The sequence below is a fragment of the Rana temporaria genome, chromosome 1 (genome assembly GCF_905171775.1).
Source record: "Rana temporaria chromosome 1, aRanTem1.1, whole genome shotgun sequence".
Taxonomy (NCBI): domain Eukaryota; kingdom Metazoa; phylum Chordata; class Amphibia; order Anura; family Ranidae; genus Rana; species Rana temporaria.
In genome coordinates, this window is record NC_053489.1 from 618,035,923 (window position 1) to 618,056,833 (window position 20,911).

Sequence of the window (20,911 nt, forward strand, 5' to 3'; positions counted from 1 at the left end):
CTGTCGGAAGACTGTCAATCAAGAAGGAACGCCCAGTCCCGCAGCCCATACCCGGAAGTGGCGGAGAAGATCGCTCTCTAAAAAGGTAAGTACAGGTTCGATTTGAAAACAACTAGCCGATTCCCCTAGACACAACGAGCATCACTCTAAGGGTAAAAACAGCATTTTAGCGGTGAACCTCCGCTTTAACACATGTGGAATTATACATAACAAAAAAGTGTGAAACAACTGAAAATATATTTCATATTCTAGGTTCTTCAAAGTAGCCACCTTTTGCTTTGATTACTGCTTGGCACACTCTTGGCATTCTCTTGATGAGCTTCAAGAGGTAGTCACCTGGCGCAGCACCCCATCACTCTCCTTCTTGGTCAAATTGCCCTTACACAGCCTGGAGGTGTGTTTGGGGTCATTGTCCTGTTGAAAAATAAATGATGGTCCAACTAAACGCAAGCCGGATGGAATAGCATGCCGCTGCAAGATGCTGTGGTAGCCATGCTGGTTCAGTATGCCTTCAATTTTGATTAAATCCCCAACAGTGTCACCAGCAAAGCACCCCCACACCATCACACCTCCTCCTCCATGCTTCACGGTGGGAACCAGGCATGTAGAGTCCATCTGTTCACCTTTTCTGCGTCGCACAAAGACACAGGGGTTGGAACCAAAGATCTCAAGTTTGGACTCATCAGACCAAAGCACAGATTTCCACTGGTCTAATGTCCATTCCTTGCGTTCTTTAGCCCAAACAAGTCTCTTCTGCTTGTTCTTTAGCAGTGGTTTCCTACCAGATATTCTACCATGAAGGCCTGATTCACACAGTCTCCTCTTACCAGTTCTAGAGATGTGTCTGCTGCAAAAGGTGGAAGAACCGAGAATATGAAATATATTTTCAGTTGTTTCACACTTTTTTGTTATGTAGAATTCCACATGTGTTATTTCATAGTTTTGATGCCTTCAGTGTGAATCTACAATTTTCATAGTCATGAAAATAAAGAAAACTCTTTGAATGAGAAGGTGTGTCCAAACTTTTGGTCTGTACTGTATATGCTGATCCAAATTTATGTTATGAAGGCCATAGGGACTTATAAGTCCTTGTTGGAGTCCCTGTGTCACCATGATCCGTTGCAACAGATGCAGCATGCGCAGTGGAATGGTCTGTTCCCAAGATTTTTCCAATGTGTTGGAAACCTCCATATGCAGTTACAAATGTTTTAATACTTAAAAGCATACTGTTCCTAATTCACCCCCACATAGTGTGATCATTACAAATATTGCCCAGATCTGTTTCATCGTAGGTCTGGCCCTCCCATAAAAACACTTTTTTACATATAAAATGTTTTGCTTTGTTTACAATTTTATTTATGTATTTTAGGGCTGTGGAAATGAACTATTAATTCATCGATTAATCTTAAATTTTTTTGATCGATCAAAATTCTTTTGATTGGTACTCACCTCTCCGCCGGCTTCCGGGCCTTCAGGGAGATCCGGTAATGTCATGGACACCGGCAGGACTTGCTGTGTCCATCTGAAAGGCTCCTTTGCTGTGCCTTCATATCTGCATGCCGGCGGGACCTCACTATCTGCCACACGCAAGGGCTGTTACACTTCCCTCTATCACTTCCCTCTATCAACCTGGGATTCTACAGCCATCCACTGGGAGTTGTGATAGTTCCCTTCATGGGACATCTACATGCCGACGGACTGATGTTAACCTCTCCTTATCTGGATTCAGCAGTGGCATCGTTGTACCCATTTTTATACCAGTATCATACTTAGCTACATGTTTTTATGACTGCTTTTGCTACCGTTTGGTATTACTCACACCATTTTTACAGTTTATGTAGCTACATCGATTTTATCTCCGGTGCAATATTTTGTTACCTACTTGAAGACTATAAAAGTTTTAATGCTATTTCCATCGAGCGCTGCCTTTGTGTGTTTTTTGTATCCTGCTATCCATTTTTCCAGTGGTTGGTAGCTGCACTGGGAATCAGCCTGCAAGGAGATCAGCTAAAAGTAGTTGGATCTATATGTGCGTTATAATTAATCAAAATTAGTAGAATAATCGATTAAAAAAAAATCGATTAATCGAACACAAAAATTTTAATCAGTAACAGACCTAATTTATTTCCCTTTTTTTCTTCCTTTCTGTATTTGTTTCTTTTATTCGTAATGTCACCCCCATGTTTTGGTACTTGAAAAGCTTAGCCTTTGGAGCCTCTGTAATCTTTTTCTTACATTCTTTCTTTGTTCCTTCTTCATCATTCCTTCCTTCTTTCTTTTTCATAATTGTCCTTCTTTTCCCCCTTTCATCCTTCCGTCCGTCTTTCCTTTCTTCCTTCCTTCCTTATTTTCCCAATGTCATTCTTCCTTGTTTCGTTCCTTTCCTTTTTTGTTTAATTTTGTTTTCCTTCCTTCCCTTCCTTCCTTCCTTCCTTCCTAACTTTATTCCTTCCCTCCCTCCTACCTTCCTTCCTTATTTCCCTCCTTTCTTCCTCCCCTTCTTTTTTCCTTCCTTTATCATCCCTTCTTTTCTTCTTTATTTCCTTGCTTCCTTCCCTCCTGTTGATGTAATTTTTATATTGCCAATTAAATATATATTAAAAATATTTAAAAATAATTAATTATATTTTCTTATATGAACTATATTATAATATTAATTGGCAATTAAATATATAACTTATCCTTCCTTAAAAAATCTTTTTTGTAAAAAAAAAAAAAAAAATAGTTCATCCTTCATTCTTTCATTTCTTCTTTCCTTCCATTTTTTATCTATCCTTCCTTCCTCCCTTCTTTCTTCTATCTTTAATTTTTCCCTTTTTTCCTTCCTTTCTTTCTTTTTTTTTTAATTTTCTTTCTTCCTTCCTTTTTTATCTATCCTTCCTCCCTCCCCTCCCTCTTTTACCTTTTAATTTTTCCTTCCTTCATTCATTCCTTCCTTTCTTTTTTTTTATTTCCTTCCTTCCTTCCTTTTCCCCCTTCATCCTTCCTTGTTTTTCATCCTTCCTTAAATATTATATATTTTTTTGAATTGCCAATTAAACATATATCTTTCCTTCCTTAAAAAATATTTTTTTTGTAAAAAAAAAAAATTGTACCTTTCTTCCTCCCTTCCGTCCTTTTTTCCTTTCTTCTGTCCTTTCTTTTTTTTCATCTATCCTTCCTTCCTCCATTCTCTCTTTTATCTTTTCATTTTTCCTTCTTTCCTTCCTTTCTTTTTTTATTTCCTTCCTTCCTTTTTTATCTATCCTTCCTCCCTCCCCTCCCTCTTTTACCTTTTTTCATTTTTTCTTCCTTCATTCCTTTCTTTTTTTTTTCATTTCCTTCCTTCCTTCCCTTTCCCCCTACATCCTTCCTTCTTTTTCATCCTTCCTTAAATATTATATATTTTTTTTGAATTGCCAATTAAATATATAACTTTTACTTCCTTAAAAAATATGTTTTGTAAAAAAATAAAATAAAAAAAATTGTACCTCCTTTCCTTCCTCCCTTCCGTCCTTCTTTCCTTTCTTCTGTCCTTCCTTTTTTTCATATATCCTTCCTTCCTCCCTTCTCTCTTTTATCTTTTAATTTTTCCTTCTTCTCTTCCTTTTTTTTTTTTTTATTTCCTTCCTTTCTTGCTTTTTATCTATCCTTCCTCCCTCCCTTCTCTCTTTTATCTTTTCATTTTTCCTTCTTCCCTTTTTTATTTTTTATTTCCTTCCTTTCTTGCTTTTTATCTATCCTTCCTCCCTCCCGTCCCTCTTTTACCTTTTCATTTTTCCTTCCTTCATTCCTTCCATCTTTTCTTTTTTTTTTAATTTCCTTCCTTCCTTTCCCCTTTCATCCATCCTTCTTTCCTAACATCTTTCTTTTTCATCCATCCTTACATATTATATATTTTTTTGAATTGCCAATTAAATATATAACTTATCCTTCCTGGATGTAAAAAGAAAATCTTTTTTGTAAAAAAAAAAGGGGTGTTGTACCTTTGACATTTCCAGACTATTGTGCTAACTCGCTCCACATTTGCCTAATGAATATTAATAAAAATAAAGCCTTAGGAATTCATTTTCCACAAGGTTTTTAATTGGGTTCAATGCAAAACCGGAGGTGGGGGAGCTACACAAAAAAGTTTTTCACAAGCGGCCCGCCTGTCCTGATGGCCTACAGCTTGGCCGCACAGAATCACAAAATATTGATTTACACCTACCGAGAGGAAAGGTTTTTTCACATCTCTTCACGAAATTGGTTTTGAATAGAAAAGCGGAGATGTTTATAGACGATACAAGAAGTCTTTTGGATTGAGATATCTCGTCCTGCAATTGCAGTCATTACATTTCATACTCTATTCCAGAACGCTGTGTGATAATAATCGTCCCTTTTGTGAGATCTTTGCATATTAGCAAGAGCCCAGCAGTGTGTTTGAGGTGCTGACAAAGACTAGGAGAGTGAGTTTTATTGAATGGCTCATTGTGGAGTGAATGCAAATTTCCCCAGCTAGTGAGGCAAACAAGGATTAGAAGCAAAGGGGTTTCAAAGTGGCAGAGGCCATCTGCCTGGGCCTGAGAAAGGATCCTGCTCGTTTCCAATGTATGTTAATTAGCACTGTGATTGGCTCAGCTGTCACCTCTCTATGCAGCAAATTCACACAACATGAGTTTTCTTTATTGCCATCAATACAACCTTGACATTCCGTCTTCCCCACTTTAGTAAGTGCGTGCTCCAGTTCTTTAAGTGACATATTTGCGAATTTTTTTTTTTTTCCATTTACAGTTTTTCTTTACTATACTTCCCAGGAACAGTTGTGAGAATTTCATTAAAGTTTAAATTTGAACAAAAAATGTAACTATAATGTAAAAAAAAAAATTCAACTGGACGATTATTGCTGCAAACTATTGTTGTCTATATTTTTAAAGCAGATGTAAATTCGAAATGGACTTGAAGGGGTTGTAAAGATAAAATTTCCCTAAATAGCTTCCTTTACCTTAGTGCAGTCCTCCTTCACTTACCTCATCCTTCCATTTTGGTTTTAAATGTCCTTATTTCTTCTGAGAAATCCTCACTTCCTGTTCTTCTGTCTGTAACTCACAGCTCCTTTCTCTATCTGTAAAGTAGATAGCATCCTGACCCTCCTGCTCGCCCCCTCCCCCCTCAAGAGGCTTTCTCCACACCAGGGAGAAAGCCTCGCATTACTGTGTGTAGTTACAGAAGAACAGGAAGTGAGCATTTCTCAGAAGAAATAAGGACATTTAAAAGTAAAATGGAAGGATGAGGAAAGTGAAGGAGGACTGCACTAAGGTAAAGGAGGCTATTTAGGGGAACATTGTTTTACCTTTACAACCCCTTTAATTTAATTTGCTTGTGTTGTAAACAATTACCATGGCTTTTTTATTTTATTTTTTTAGAACATGTTTTCACTTTTTCTCATTACAGATCTTTTCTATCCTTTTTCAGCCATTTTCCATCTACATGCACTTGGTCCAGTGCTGGCTACACATCATTGCTTTGGATCAGCTTTCTGACAATGACATATGACAGGGGCCTGTGTGATGGGATCAACAAGTATTACAGTAAAACTTTGGTTTTGCGAGCATAATTCGTTCCAGAAAAATGCTTGTAATCCAAAGCACTTGTATATCAAAGCATTTTTTTTACAGGGTATAAAAGAGAAGAGAGGCACCTCTAAGGCCGTGTACACACGGGCAAACATGTACGATGAAACCGGTCCGCTGGACCGTTTTCACCGTACATGTCTGCCCGGGGATTTCTGTACGATGGCTGTACTAACTATCGTACAGAAATCCGCGCGTAAACAATACGCGGGGCGTGTCTGCGGTGTCGCTGCGACGATGACGCGGCAACTTGGGCGGGCCTGCCAGTTAAATGCTTCCACGCATGCGTCGAAGTCATTCGACGCATGCAAGGGATGGCGGGCGCTCGGACATGTAAGGTAGGTCTGTACAGACAACCGAACATGTCCGAGCGGGCAGGATTCCAGCGGACTGTTTTAAAACAAGTCCAGAAATATTTGTCCGCTGGGAAAAGGCCCGGCGGGCAAATGTTTGCTGGAATTCTGTCCGCTCGGTCCTATACACGACCGAACATGTCTGCTGAAACTGGCCCGCGGACCAGTTTCAGCAGACATGTTTGGTCATGTGTACGGGGCCTAAGTGTAACAATAAGTTGGTAAATGTTGTACCTTCATTAAATGTAACCATATTGTTACACTTAGAGGCGCCTCTCTTCTATTTTATACTCAGTTGTGACATGACACTACTCTTATATCAAGACATCGCTTGTATATCAAGACAAAATGTATTAAAACATTTTGCTTATCTTGCAAAACGCTCTCAAACCAAGTTACTACTGGATTTATGTATTTTATTTATTACAGGTACTTATATAGCACAGTGAGTTTACATGTATATTTCACATTCGTTTCTGTAACGGATTATGGACTATTCTGCCTGGACATTGATAATAATTGCAGGATCTTGAGAGACTACAAGATGTTGGTTAATTGTGACCCCAACCAGTCAATATTCTATGACTCAGTCTAGTGACATGCTAATTGCGTCAGGGCCTGGGAGGCAGTCCATTGTCCTTGTATAAAGGTGTTGTAATGGACAGGTGTTAATCCCAGGTCTGCTCTCAGAACTATAATTATGCATGCTAAAAACTGTTTATGTGTGATAACACTGTCTCTGTATGCGGAGACGAAACGTCTGCCTAGGAGACGGAGTGGGTGAAGGTTTTGTTGTTATTAATTAAAGAATGTTTAGTAATTAGCCTTAGTGTGTGATGAGGGGGGGAGTGTCATTTGTTTCTGTACAGTTGTAACCAGATATAAGGAGAAAAAATGTGGAAAATAAAGTCAGTCTGCTTGACCCTTCAAACGTAGCACGTCTCGTTTCTTGGAAGGGCGTTCGATGGGATATACCGGCGGTACCTGCATATCGCAGCTTGCCAGGGAAAAGGACGTCTCCAACGGCTGAGACCCTCACACTACTTGGGTAGCCGTTACATTGGTGGCAGCAGTGGGATGGTCCTTTTATCCAAAGAGCAAGTTCTGAATGGAGTCGCAGTACGCCAGGCTGAAAAGATCCACACTAAATGATCTATTGGAGAGTCGTGGTAGGAGCGCCAGCAACAGACCACGGAGGGAGCTGATAGCTGAACTGCTGGAGCTGGACGAAATGGATGGATCCATGGAAGGAACGGAGCCCCTTGCACCTGTCAGCAAAGAAGATGTAATTACTGGGATTGTACAGCGGAGATTATCCTCGTATCCAGAAACGTCCGTGGAACTAATCAACCAGCTGTTTCGGGAAGCAAGGGAAGAGATACAAACGAAGAGGGGACAAGAACTGGAACTGGTAAGAGCGAGACAGCCCATTACACCTGCAGTTCCTACCCCCCCACCTGCTGCTACAGGAAAGAAAATACGGTTCACTGCATTTAAAGCTTTTGTAGAAAGTGAGGAGGAAATCGATGGATATTTGGCGGACTTTGAGAGGCAGTGCTCACTACACCAGATACCACCAGACCAATGGGTCACTATTTTGTCGGGGAAATTGTCGGGCAAAGCCAATGAAGCCTTTCGGGCTCTTTCTCCAGAGGATATTTTACAATACCAGCAAGTTAAAAAGGCGCTGCTAACCCGATACGCCGTAACGCCAGAAGCCTACTGCCGGCGCTTCCGGGAGTCCAAGAAGATGGCTGTGGACTCCCACATGGAATGGGCCAACCAGTTACAAAGGGTGGCATCCCTTTGGGTCCAAGGGTGCAAGGCCAACACCGGGGAGGAAGTATTGCAGCTGTTCCTAATGGAACATTTCTTTCAAGACCTGGCCGCAGACATACAAGACTGGGTACGAGATCGCCGTCCCGCTAACTTAAACGAGGCGGCTCGGCTAGCAGATGAGTACGCGGAGACAAGGAAAGTAAGCCAGGGTACTACACGGCTGGCTCAGAAGGTAGAACCGCGTACTCCAACCGTCACCCCATGCCCAGAGTTTTGGGCTCCAGTCCCACCACGTCCTCAGGGGCCTAGCAACTACCCCCGGGATTCGCCTAGGGTGACGTGCCATCACTGCAGCGACACTGGACATATTGCTCGTTATTGCCCTTTGAGAGCTACAAATAACAATTGGAGACGCACAACACCCAACACAGAGGTCACTCCATCACGTCCCTCTGCGGCCCACTGCCTGGAGACCGAGGGGGGCCCTGAGGAATGTCTGGGAATTTGGTATGAGGCAGACCCAATACAAGCGGCCTCTCCGGATAACCGTCAGCATCACCGTCAGGAGGTACGAGTGAATGGACAAGTAGCACAAGGCCTAAGAGATTCCGGGACTACTATCACTCTGATTCAAAAACATCTGGTAAAGCCAGAGAACGTGTCCACTCGCACAGTTGCCGTCCGGGTCGCAGGGGGTGCTGTATTTCGCGTACCCACCACCCGGGTGCACTTAGACTGGGGAGCCGGGTCAGGAAAGACCACAGTTGGTATCATGGACAACCTACCTGCCGAGGTGGTGCTGGGCAACGACATTGGCCCTCTGACTTCGGCTTATTTACCTACACCTGCTGCTGCTTGTGCCGTGACCACCCGCGTTGCTGGAATCAACCCACTTGCTGCTGAGAACCGGGTAAGACTACCTTCCCCGACATGTACTGTAGATCCGGCACAATATCACAGTCTAAAATGGGAATGTGACAAGTTGGCCAGTGAGAAATCAGAGATGCAACGACACTATGTCACGTATTATGAGATGTCCCGTGGCTTGAACATTGAAATGCACAAACAGGCGGAAATTGTCAAAAGATTAAATGGGATTTGCATCCAGGTGGTGCCGTATCTGTCCCAAGAGCATCAGCAACAGGTTTTGGGAGCCATTGAGAGAGCAAAGCAAGTGACTGTTCCAGAATTGAATTCTATTATTCACCGTCACCATCAGCTACCGACCTGGTAAGCCAATGGGAAGGCCGACGGACTGTCCAGGCAAACGGAACTTTTACCCTAACAGCAGACCGGACATCCCCAAGTTGATCCGAAAAGGATCAATCCGGGGTCTGCCGGAGTGTTCCACAAAAGGGGGGCAGTGTAACGGATTATGGACTATTCTGCCTGGACATTGATAATAATTGCAGGATCTTGAGAGACTACAAGATGTTGGTTAATTGTGACCCCAACCAGTCAATATTCTATGACTCAGTCTAGTGACATGCTAATTGCGTCAGGGCCTGGGAGGCAGTCCATTGTCCTTGTATAAAGGTGTTGTAATGGACAGGTGTTAATCCCAGGTCTGCTCTCAGAACTATAATTATGCATGCTAAAAACTGTTTATGTGTGATAACACTGTCTCTGTATGCGGAGACGAAACGTCTGCCTAGGAGACGGAGTGGGTGAAGGTTTTGTTGTTATTAATTAAAGAATGTTTAGTAATTAGCCTTAGTGTGTGATGAGGGGGGGAGTGTCATTTGTTTCTGTACAGTTGTAACCAGATATAAGGAGAAAAAATGTGGAAAATAAAGTCAGTCTGCTTGACCCTTCAAACGTAGCACGTCTCGTTTCTTGGAAGGGCGTTCGATGGGATATACCGGCGGTACCTGCATATCGCAGCTTGCCAGGGAAAAGGACGTCTCCAACGACTGAGACCCTCACACTACTTGGGTAGCCGTTACAGTTTCTGCACTCAAGGAGCTTGAAATCTAAGGCTGGCCAAACATACAATTTTCTTGTACAACATTCATTTAAATTTACCAAAACAAATTAATATGAGGTCAAACCTAAACACTTTCAATTTGTATCCAACCTGGCAGGCCCTTAGGGTCCTTTCACACGTGCGGACCGTATGTCCGCATTTTCATCCGTCCGTTGCGCATGAAAACCGGACATACATGGGTCCCTATGTGATTACGGGTGTCAGCGGATGACCATCCGCTGACACCCGTAATTTGTCCGCCTCCGCAAAGATCCGCAAAATCGGACGGAAGAAAATCATATTTTTCTTCCGTCTGCCGGATCGGATGAACACGGACATACGGTCCGTGTTCGTCCGATCCCCCATAGGGGAGAGCAGAGGAAAGACAGGGCGGTCCCTGCACAGTGTGCGGGGACCGCCCTGTCAGCTGCCAGCTCAGCGGGGATTTTACGGAGGATCCCCGCTGAGCTGTACGGACACACGGAGGCGGATCATTACTGATCCGCCCCGTGTGAAAGGGCCCTAACACTATTATTTATTATTATTCAGGATTTATATAGCGCCAACAGTTTGCACAGCTCTTTACAACATGGGGCAGATAATACAGTTACAATCCAATTCAATACAGGAGGGATAAGAGGGCCCTGCTCATTAGAGCTTACAGTCTAGATAGTTGAAGATAAATCTAAAGGAAATGAATAACAAACGTATAATGTATGGCCAGGTTTAGATCCCTAATTCAGATTCATACACATGCTAGGACCAGTTTAGACAGGAGCCAGTTAACCTACCATTATGTTTTTGGAGTGTGGGAGGAAACCGACGCAGCACAGGGAGAACATGCAATTTCCAGGCAGGTAGTGCTGTGGTTGGGATTTGAAACGATGACCTTTGTGCTGCTAGGTGGATGTGCTAGGAAACTGAAAGTCTACAGATCCAAAATGATTGAACTCAACTTTTGAAACAAAATGAACATGTTAAAACTTTTTGAAATTTTACTAATGAGATTAAGATCTACAGTGCCTTGAAAAAGTATTCCTACCCCTTACATTTTTCCACATTTTGTCATGTTACATCATGGGATTTGATGTGATAGACCAACACAAAGTGCCACATAATTGTGAAGTGGAGGAAAATTAAAAATGTCTTTCGAACTTTTTTACAAATAAATATCTTAAAAGTGTGGCGTGCATTTGTATGCAGCCCACTTTACTCTGATATCCCTAACTAAAATCTAGTGAAACCAATTGCCTTCAGAAGTCACCTACCGTATTTATCGGGGTATAGCGCGCACCCCTAAAGTTGCCCCGAATTCCTGTGGAAAAAAGTTTTTTTGTACTTACAGTTTTGGTGTCTTGCGCGGCGGCCTCGTCGGGTCCGGCGTCTGTCTGCGGCTTCGGGTCTCCTCTTTGTCGGGTCCGGCGTCCTTCTGCGGCGTCCTCGCGTCCTCCCCGCTCGTTTCCCGCGCCGAGTTTGAATACTGCGCTGACATATACAGAGCGCAGTACACTCGTGTATTGTCGGCAATGCTCGGCTACTCTCACGCTGACGTCCTGTACGTCCAGGAAGTCAGCGCGGGAGGAGCCGAGACTGCCCGACAATACACGAGTGTACTGTGCTCGGTATATGTCGGCGCAGTATTCAAACTCGGCGCGGGAAAGCAAGTATCGGTGTATACCGCGCACCCACGATTTTGCCCTGATTTTCAGGGCAAAAAAGTGCGCGGTATACGCCGATAAATACGGTAATTAGTAAATAGAGTCCACCTGTGTGTAATGTATTCTCAGTTTAAATACAGCTGCTCTGTGAAGCCCTCAGAGGTTTTTTAGAAAACCTTAGTGAAAAAAGAGCATCATGAAGGCCAAGGAACACACAGTACAGCTCAGGGATAAAGTTTAAAGAAATTTAAAGCAGGGTTAGGTTATAAAAAAATATCCCCAGCTTTAAACATCTAACGGGGCACTGTTCAATCCATCATCTGAAAATAGAAAGAGTATGGTACAACTGCAAACCTTCCAAGCCATGGCCATCAAAGAAAGAAAGTTACCGCTTTAGGTGGATTGTGTTAGGATGATCAGTATGGTCTCAGAAGATCAAGCGTGCTGTGATTAAGCACTTATTTATAGTGCGAAACGTGTCAGCTGTTTTACTCCCGTGTTGTGTGCTGTGACTTGTAGTGCATTTTTCCTTTTTAAATAAAGACAACCATCAAGTTTTTTTGGATTGCGGCTGTCCATATTTTCTTTTTCCATTTGAAGCCATGGCCATCCACCTAAACTGACAGGCAAGGCAACGAGAGAATAAAACAGAGAAGCCGCTAGAGGCCCATGGTAACTCTGGAGGAGCTGCAGAGATCCACAGCTCAGATGGAAGAATCTGTCCAAAGGACAACTATTAGTTGTGCACTCCACAAATCTGACCTTTATGGAAGAGTGGCAAGAAGAAAGCCATTGTTGAAAGAAAGCCATAATAAGTCCCATTTGCAGTTTGTGAGAAGTCATGTGGGGGACACAGCAAACATGTGGAAGAAGGTGCTCTGATCAGATGAGACCAAAATTGAACTTTTTGGCCTAAAAGCAAAAACGCTAAGTGTGGTGGAAAACTTACACTGCACATCACCCTGAACATACCGTCCCAACTGTGAAACGTGGTGGTGGCAACATCATGTTGTGGGGATGCTTTTCTTCAGCAGAGACAGGGAAGCTGGTCAGAGTTGATGGGAAGATGGATGGAGCCAAATACAGGGCAATCTTAGAAGAAAACCTGATAGAGTCTGCAAAAGACTTGAGACAGGGGTAGAGGTTCACCTTCCAGCACGACTTTGACCCTAAACGACCCCAAACAACAACCTAAACCATTCCAGAGCTACAATGGAATGGTTTAAGCATATTTATGTGTTAGAATGGCCCAGTCAAATTCCAGACTTAAATCCAATTGAGAATCCGTGGCAAGACTTTAAAATTGCGGTCCACAGACGCTCTCCATCCAATGTGACAGAGCTTGAGCTACTTTGCAAAGAAGAAGAGACATCCTCAAAAACACTTGCAGCTGTAATTGCAGCAAAAGGTGGTTCTACAAAGTATTGACTCAGCAGGGCTGAATACAAATGCACGCCACACTTTTTACATATTTATTTGTAAAAAAAAAAAAAAAAAAATGTTATCATTTTCCTTTCATTTCACAAATATGTGCCACTTTGTGTTGGTCTATCACATAAAATCCCAATAAAATACATTTATGTTTTTGGTTGTAACATGACAAAATGTGTAAAATTTCCAGCGGTATGAATACTTTTTCAAGGCACTGTATTTATCCCTTGCATCAATTCAGACAGTTTAACTCAATGAATAAACTCACTGTTGAGAAGACAGACGGTGAAGCCTTTCAAAGGATATTCATAGGTAGAAAAACGTTGATGTTGTAAGCCACATGGAAACATGTGTATAGCATGGCAGAATACTGACAAAATGTGGAAAATTTCAAGGGGTGTGAATACTTTTTTTAAGGCACAGTACTTTAAAAGTGGCACCAAACTCTGGTTTAAAATGAAAAGATTCTATCAAGCATTTATTTTTTATATAAAAATAAAATGTTATTACTCTCAGCCTAAATCTCCAAATGTATTTTCTTTTTGGTGCTGTGATCTGACTTCCTATGAGGCCTCGTACACACGACCGAGGAACTCGTCGGGCGAGACACATCGTTTTCCTCGAAGAGGTCCTTGTTAGGCTTGTCGAGGAACTCGACAAGCTTGCTTTGCGTACACACTGTCAAGACAAAATCTCCTCGTTATCAAACGCGGTGACGTACAACACATACAACGGCAGGGGAAGTTCGATTCCACTGGCACAACTCTTGGGGCTGCTTTCGCTAATCTCATGTTACTGCGTGTTAAGTAAAAGTTTGGTGAGAGACGATTTGCACTTTTCAGTCTGTTACAGCGTGACAAATGTTCTATCTCCATTACAAATGCTACTTTTACCGAAGGTGCGCTCCCATCTCATACTTTATTCTGAGCATGCGCGGGTTTCTAAGCATTTCTAAGCATACATACCATCGTGTTTCTCAACGTAAACCAGCCCGACGAGGAACACGATGAGGAAATTGAGACTCCCGTCGAGGAAAAAGAGAACTTGTTCTCTTTTTTTCTCGTCGAGTTCCTCGACAGTTTTCTCGATGAAAAGCATACACACGACCGTTTTCCTCGGCAAAAAAGCTCTGCCACCAAGTTTCTTGATGGATTCTGTTGAGTTTCTCGGTCATGTGTACGAGGCCATAGAGGGAGGCTAAATTTGATCTCTGTGCTCTCACTGTATGTAGGCACACAACCGCTCTCTCTTGCTTGCTCTCAAGATGGACTAGGAACTATGTACTATTGTACCCAGTCTGTCTCAGGAGCAAGCAAGAGAGAGTGGCTATGTCCCTGCATACAGTGGGATCATGGAAAATGAATATAGTCACCCTCAACAGGAAGTCAGATAACAGCAGAAAAAACAAAGGAATTAAGAGATTTGGAGGAGGCTGAGAACAATGTAAGGTATATTTTTAACCACTTCAATACAGGGCATTTTCACCTCCTTCCTGCCCAGACCAATTTTTAGTTTTCAGCACTGTCGCACTTTAACCACTTCCAGACCTTAGGTGTTTTTCAGATTTGGTGTTTGCAAGACTAAAACAGTTTTTTCTGCTAGAAAATTACTTAAAACCCCCAAACATTATATATATTTTTTTTCTAACACCCTAGAGAATAAAATAGTGGTCATTGCAATACTTTTTGTCACACCGTTTTTGCGCAGCGGTCTTACAAGCGCACTTTTTTTGGAAAAAAAAAACATTTTTTTTTATTAAAAAATAAGACAACAATAAATTTGGCCCAATTTTTTTATATATTGTGAAAGATAATGTTACGCCGAGTAAAATGATACCCAACATGTCACGCTTAAAAATTGCGCCCGCTCGTGGCATGGCGTCAAACTTTTACCCTTAAAAATCTCGATAGGCGACGTTTAAAAAATTCTATAGGTAGCATTTTTTGAGCTACAGAGTAGGTCTAGAGCTAGAATTATTGCTCTCGCTCTAACGATCGCGGCGATACCTCACTTGTGTGATTCGCTTCTGCGCGCGAGCTCGTCGGGACGGGGCGCTTTAAAAAAAAAATTTTTTGTTTTCTTATTTATTTTTATTTATTTTATTACTTTTTACACTGAAAATAAAAATAAAAAGTGTGATCACTTTTATTCCTATTATAAGGAATGTAAACATCCCTTGTAACAGAAAAAAGCATGACAGGTCCTCTTAAATATAAGATCTGGGGTCAAAAAGACCTCGGATCTCATAATTAGACTAAAATGCAAGAAAAGAAAATTGAAACTGTAATTTTTTCAAATGACAAAAAAAAAAAAATGTTTCTTTAAGACGCTGGGCGGGACTGACGTTTTGACGTCACTTCCGCCCAGCAGAGCTATGGGGACGGGTGAAGGAGATTTTTCCTTCACTCGCAACCCCAGTGAACAGCCGAACGGTCCCGATCGCCTCCGCCGCTACCGACTGCTCCGGTAAGCGGCGGAGGGCGCGGGAGAGCGGCGGGAGGGGGGCCCCTCTCCCGCCACCGATAACGGCGATCTTGCGGCGAATCCGCCGCGAAGACCGCCGTTATTGTTTACAGGACCGTTGGCACTAAAGATGGATACCTCGGTTGTGGCAGCAGCTGCTGCCGTTACTGAGATATCCATCTTTAAAATGCCGACGTATATGAACATGAGCGGGTCTGGAAGTGGTTAAATAACAATTGCGCGGTCGTGCGATGTGGCTCCCAAACAAAATTGACGCCCTTTTTTTCTCACAAATAGAGCTTTCTTTTGGTGGTATTTGATCACCTCTGCGGTTTTTATTTTTTGCGCTATAAACAAAAGAAGAGCGACAATTTTGAAAAAAAACACAATATATTTTACTTTTTGATTTAATAAATATAATTTATTTTTTAAAAAAATATATTTTTTTCCTCAGTTTAGACCGATACGTATTCTTCTACATATTTTTGGTAAAAAAAAAATCGCAATAAGCGTATTTGATCGGTTTGCACAAAAGTTCTAGCATCTACAAAAATAGGGAAAAGAATTATGGCATTTTTATTTTTTTACTAGTAATGGCGGCGATCTGCGATTTCTATTGTGACCGTGACATTGCGGCGGACATATCAGACACTTTTGACACATTTTTGGGATCATTCACATTTATACAGCGATTAGTGCTATAAAACTGCACTGATTACTGTGTAAATGTGACTGGCAGGGAAGGGGTTAACACTAGGGGGCGAGGAAGGGGTTAATATGTTCCCTAAAGTGTGTTCTAACTGTAGGGGGAGGGGGACTCACAAGGAGAGGAGACCGATGTGTGTTTCTATGTACTGGGAACACACATCTGTCTCCTCACCGCTGACAGGACATGGATCTGTGTGTTTACACACACAGATCCATGGTCCTGCCGTGATTGCGGGCAATTGCGGGTGCCCGGCGGACATCGCGGCCGCCGGGCATGCACACCAGGTCCCAAGCAATGCGGCGGGGGCGCGTGCGCCCCCTAGCCACCCGGGAATGCAAGGACTTCATATGACGTCCACTTTGAGGGAGGGAAGGTTCCCGCCGACGTCATTTTACAATGACTCGGTAGGGAAAGTGTTAAATACATACATATACATAAATACATAGTTGAGTAGAATTTTTTTTAAACCAGAGTTAAGTGTCACTTTAAATTTTAACAGATTTTTTTCTTTCTTTCAAAAATGTGATTATTTTACACATGGTTACTAGTGTTCTTAAATTGATTAGTGATGTGTTAGAAACAAGAAGACATCTGGAAGACGAATTCCAATGCTGACACTGGAAGTTCTACAATAATACATTGTTTCTCAGTACAGGGGCGCCAAAGTCTTTATTTTTAGAAGTCAAGACCTACTGTAATCATTTTCACTCCAGTGGTGCCCATGCACTTTTCATTAAAGGCCCATACACACGATCGGATATTCCGACAACAATTGTGTGATGGACGTGTTTTGTCGGGTAATCCGACCGTCTGTATGTTCCATCGGACAATTGTTGTCGGAATTTCCGACAACAAATGTTGGCTGTGCATGCTCTCAAATTGTCCGATAACAAATGTGTTCTGTCGGATTATCCGATTGTGTGTACACAAGTCCCTCAGACTAAAATCCAAAGTACAAACACGCATGCGCCGAACCAATGCTAACCATCAGACAGCATTAGCAGAAGTTGCCCAAAGGGTGGCGCTAAAGAACTGATAACAATGTCGTTTTGTGTATGTTGGCTGAAAAAGTTCTGCCGTCTGTATGCAGAACAAGTTCACGGCCAACGCCCTTCGGACAAAATTCTACGGATTTGTCCGATGGAAGTCCGATCGTAGGGTCCTATGAAGGTGCCTGGAAAAAAACACTCTGGGTGTAGTATTAAAGGGGTTGTAAAGGTAAAAAAAAAAATTCCCTAAATAGCTTCCTTTACCTTAGGCCGCATTCATACCTGAGTGTAGCGTTTTCGGTCGTTTTTTCCGGCGTTTCGACGCACGTTTTGTCACTCGTATTCACACTTATTTGCGTGTTTGCATACAGCGTTGTCCGACGTTTTTGAACTTCGTCGTTTTTTATTTTAGCCAATAGGAAAAATTATCATCTCTTTCATCATTTGTTGCTATGTTTGTAGATTTTTTTTATCTTCTTCCTGGGTGAATGTTCTATTTCACAGAACAGATTAAAGTGACAAAACGCCCGTAGAAACGCTCGTTGTCGCGCTAGATGCTTGAATCGAGCGTTTCCATTAGTTTCTATGGGAATACAAACGTTCAAAAACGCCCAAATCAGCCCGATTCGCACAACAAAAAAGGGTCCAGAACTTGTTTGAGCTTCAGGCGTTTGGCTTCAGGCGTTTTGGAGTGGAGATGTGAACCATCTCCATTGAGAATAATGGATTTTTTCCCCTCTAGCGTTTTATAGCTTCAGGCTTCAGGCTACAAAACGCTCAGGTGTGAATGCAGCCTTAGACCCCTTTCACACTGGGGCGTTTTTCGGGCGTTTTTTAGGCGCTTTGGCGTTTAAAAAAAGCCTGTAAAGCGCCTGAAAGAAGCCTCATCTGCAATCCCAATGTGAAAGCCCAAGTGCTTTCAGAGGCCTTTCACACTGCCAGCGCCCGAAAAACGCTGGTAAAGCGCTGCTAAGACCCCTTTCACACTGAGGCGCTTTTCAGGCGCTTTGGCGTTAAAAAAAGCTTCCTCAATGGGAAGGGGGCTTTAGGAGCGGTGTATTAACCGCTCCTAAAGCGCTGCAAAGAAGCTGCATGCAGGACTTTTTTTGACGCCCTGCCAGCTCAGCGCCTCAGTGTGAAAGCACTCAGGCTTTCACATTGGGATTGCAGATGCAGCTTCTTTCAGGCGCTTTTTTTAACGCTAAGACCACTTTTACACTGGGGTGTTTTTCAGGCGCTTTAGTGTGAAAGCACTCGAGCTTTCACATTGGGATTGCAGATGCAGCTTCTTTCAGGCGTTTTACAGGCGTTTTTTTTAACGCTAAAGCGCTTGAAAAATGCCCCAGTGTGAAAGGGTTTAGTGCAGTCCTCCTTCACTTACCTCATCCTTCGATTTTGCTTTTAAATGTCCTTATTTATTCTGAGAAATCCTCACTTCCTGTTCTTCTGTCTGTAACTCCACACAGTAAATGCGAGGCTTTCTCCCTGGTGTGGAGAAAGCCTCTTGAGGGGGGAGGGGGAGAGCAGGAGTGTCAGGACACCCACTAACACACAGCTCTTTTCTCTATCTGCAAAGTAGAGAGTGTCCCGACCCTCCTGCTCGCCCCCTCAAGAGGACGTGAGTGAAGGAGGACTGCACTAAGGTAAAGGAAGCTATTTAGTTTTTAGTTTTTTTTTTTTACCTTTACAAACCCTTTAAGGTAAAAATATTTATTACACAAGATTAAAAACACTTACAAGATATAAGTGAAAGTCATGCGCATTATGGGATGTACAGTCCTGGCAGCTCTCATGCGACCCTCTGGCTCTACAAACGTTCCGGATTGCTGGTGGGGAAAGTCTGAGGCCTCGTACACACGACCAAGTTTCTCTGCAAAAACCAGCAAGAAACTTGCTGAGAGATATTTTTTTGCCGAGGAAACCGGTCGTGTGTACATTTTCGTTGAGGAAACTGTCGAGAACCTCGACGAGCCAAAAAGAGAACATGTTCTCTATTTCCTTGACGGGAATGGAGAAAATTGGCTTGTCGAGTTCCTCGACAGCCTAACAAGGAACTCGACGAGGAAATCCATGTGTTTCGCCCGTTGAGTTCCTCGGTCGTGTGTACGAGGCCTGATGGATGGCTGTGCTTCAGAGGAAACAGGAAGTAAGGAGCTCCACGCTGACCAGCTTGAACCACCGAAGTAGAAATGACGTCACCAGCAGGAGGCTGGTGAACCTCCGCTTTAACCAAGGACCGCCTCCTGCACATATACGTCGGCAGAATGGCATGGCTGGGCACATGTACGTACAGGTACGTCCTGTACTAGTACCCAGCCGTGGGTCGCGGTCGCACGCCCGCAGCGCGCTCCCGCGACCCAGTCCGAAGCTCCGTGACCGGGACCGCTGGACCCGCGGACCCGATCGCCGCTGGAGTCCCACGATCGGTCCCCGGAGCTGAAGAACGGGGAGAGCCGTGTGTAAACACGGCTTCCCCGTCCTTCACTGTGGCAGCGCCCCCTATTGGTTAACTCCCAAACTGCAATTGTCATTTTCACAATAAACAATGCATTTTAAATGCATTTTTTGCTGTGAAAATGACAATGGTCCCAAAAATGTGTCAAAATTGTCCGAAGTGTCCGCCATAATGTCGCAGTCACGAAAATAATCGCTGATCGCCGCCATTAGTAGTAAAAAAAAATTTTTTTTTATAAAAATGCAATAAAACTATCCCCTATTTTGTAAACACTATAAATTTTGCGCAAACCAACCGATAAACGCTTATTGCGATTTTTTTTACCAAACATAGGTAGAAGAATACGTATCGGCCTAAACTGAGGAAAACATTTTTTTTTATATATTTTTGGGGGAAATTTAGTATAGCAAAAAGTAAAAAATATTGAATTTTTTTCAAAATTGTCGCTTTATTTTTGTTTATAGCGCAAAAAATAAAAACCGTAGAGGTGATCAAATACCACCAAAAGAAAGCTCTATTTGTGGGAAAAAAAGGACGCCAACTTTGTTTGGGAGCCATGTCGCACGACCGCGCAATTGTCAGTTAAAGCGACGCAGTGCCGAATCGCAAAAAGGGGCAAGGTTCTTTAGCTGCATTTTGGTCCGGGTCTTAAAGCGGGAGTTCACCCATTTCTAAAAAAAAAATTTTTCTTCCCCTAGATTCCTGCTCGTTCGGTCTAGGGGAATCGGCTATTTGTATTAAAATATGAGCCGTACTTACCCGTTTTCGAGCTGCATCTTCTTCCGTCGCTTCCGGGTATGGGTCTTCGGGAGCGGGCGTTCCTTCTTGATTGACAGTCTTCCGAGAGGCTTCCGACGGTCGCATCCATCGCGTCACTCGTAGCCGAAAGAAGCCGAACGTCGGTGCGGCTCTATACTGCGCCTGCGCACCGACGTTCGGCTTCTTTCGGAAAATCGTGACGCGATGGATGCGACCGTCGGAAGCCTCTCGGAAGACTGTCAATCAAGAAGGAACGCCCATTCCCGAAGCCCATACCCGGAAGCGACGGAAGAAGATGCAGCTCGAAAACGGGTAAGTACTGCACATATTTTAATACAAATAGCCGATTCCCCTAGAGAAAACGAGCAGGAAGCTAAGGGGAAAAAGTGCCCTCTAAGGGTGAACCCCCGCTTTAAGTGGTTAAGGGTACACTCCAATCAAAATAAAAATGTAATTTTTGAGATGCTTACAGATCCTTCCTGCAGAATAGTTAAATGTTTTCATTCAGATGCTACACTAGTTCACCAATCTCTTTCGTCTGTAATATGGTGGTCCTGTAGCTCAGCAGCTGGTAACATTGGAATACTCTAAATATAATATTACTAAGAAATTTCTCTGTAACCAATCAAAATCAAACCTGTCTCGAAAAGTGTGAATGTGATTGACCATGCAGGAAGCACAGAGTAAGAAGATGTTACCCAGCGCAGGTATCAGAAAGTACATTTCCACAGCCCGCCTACCGATCCTCTATTCAGTGT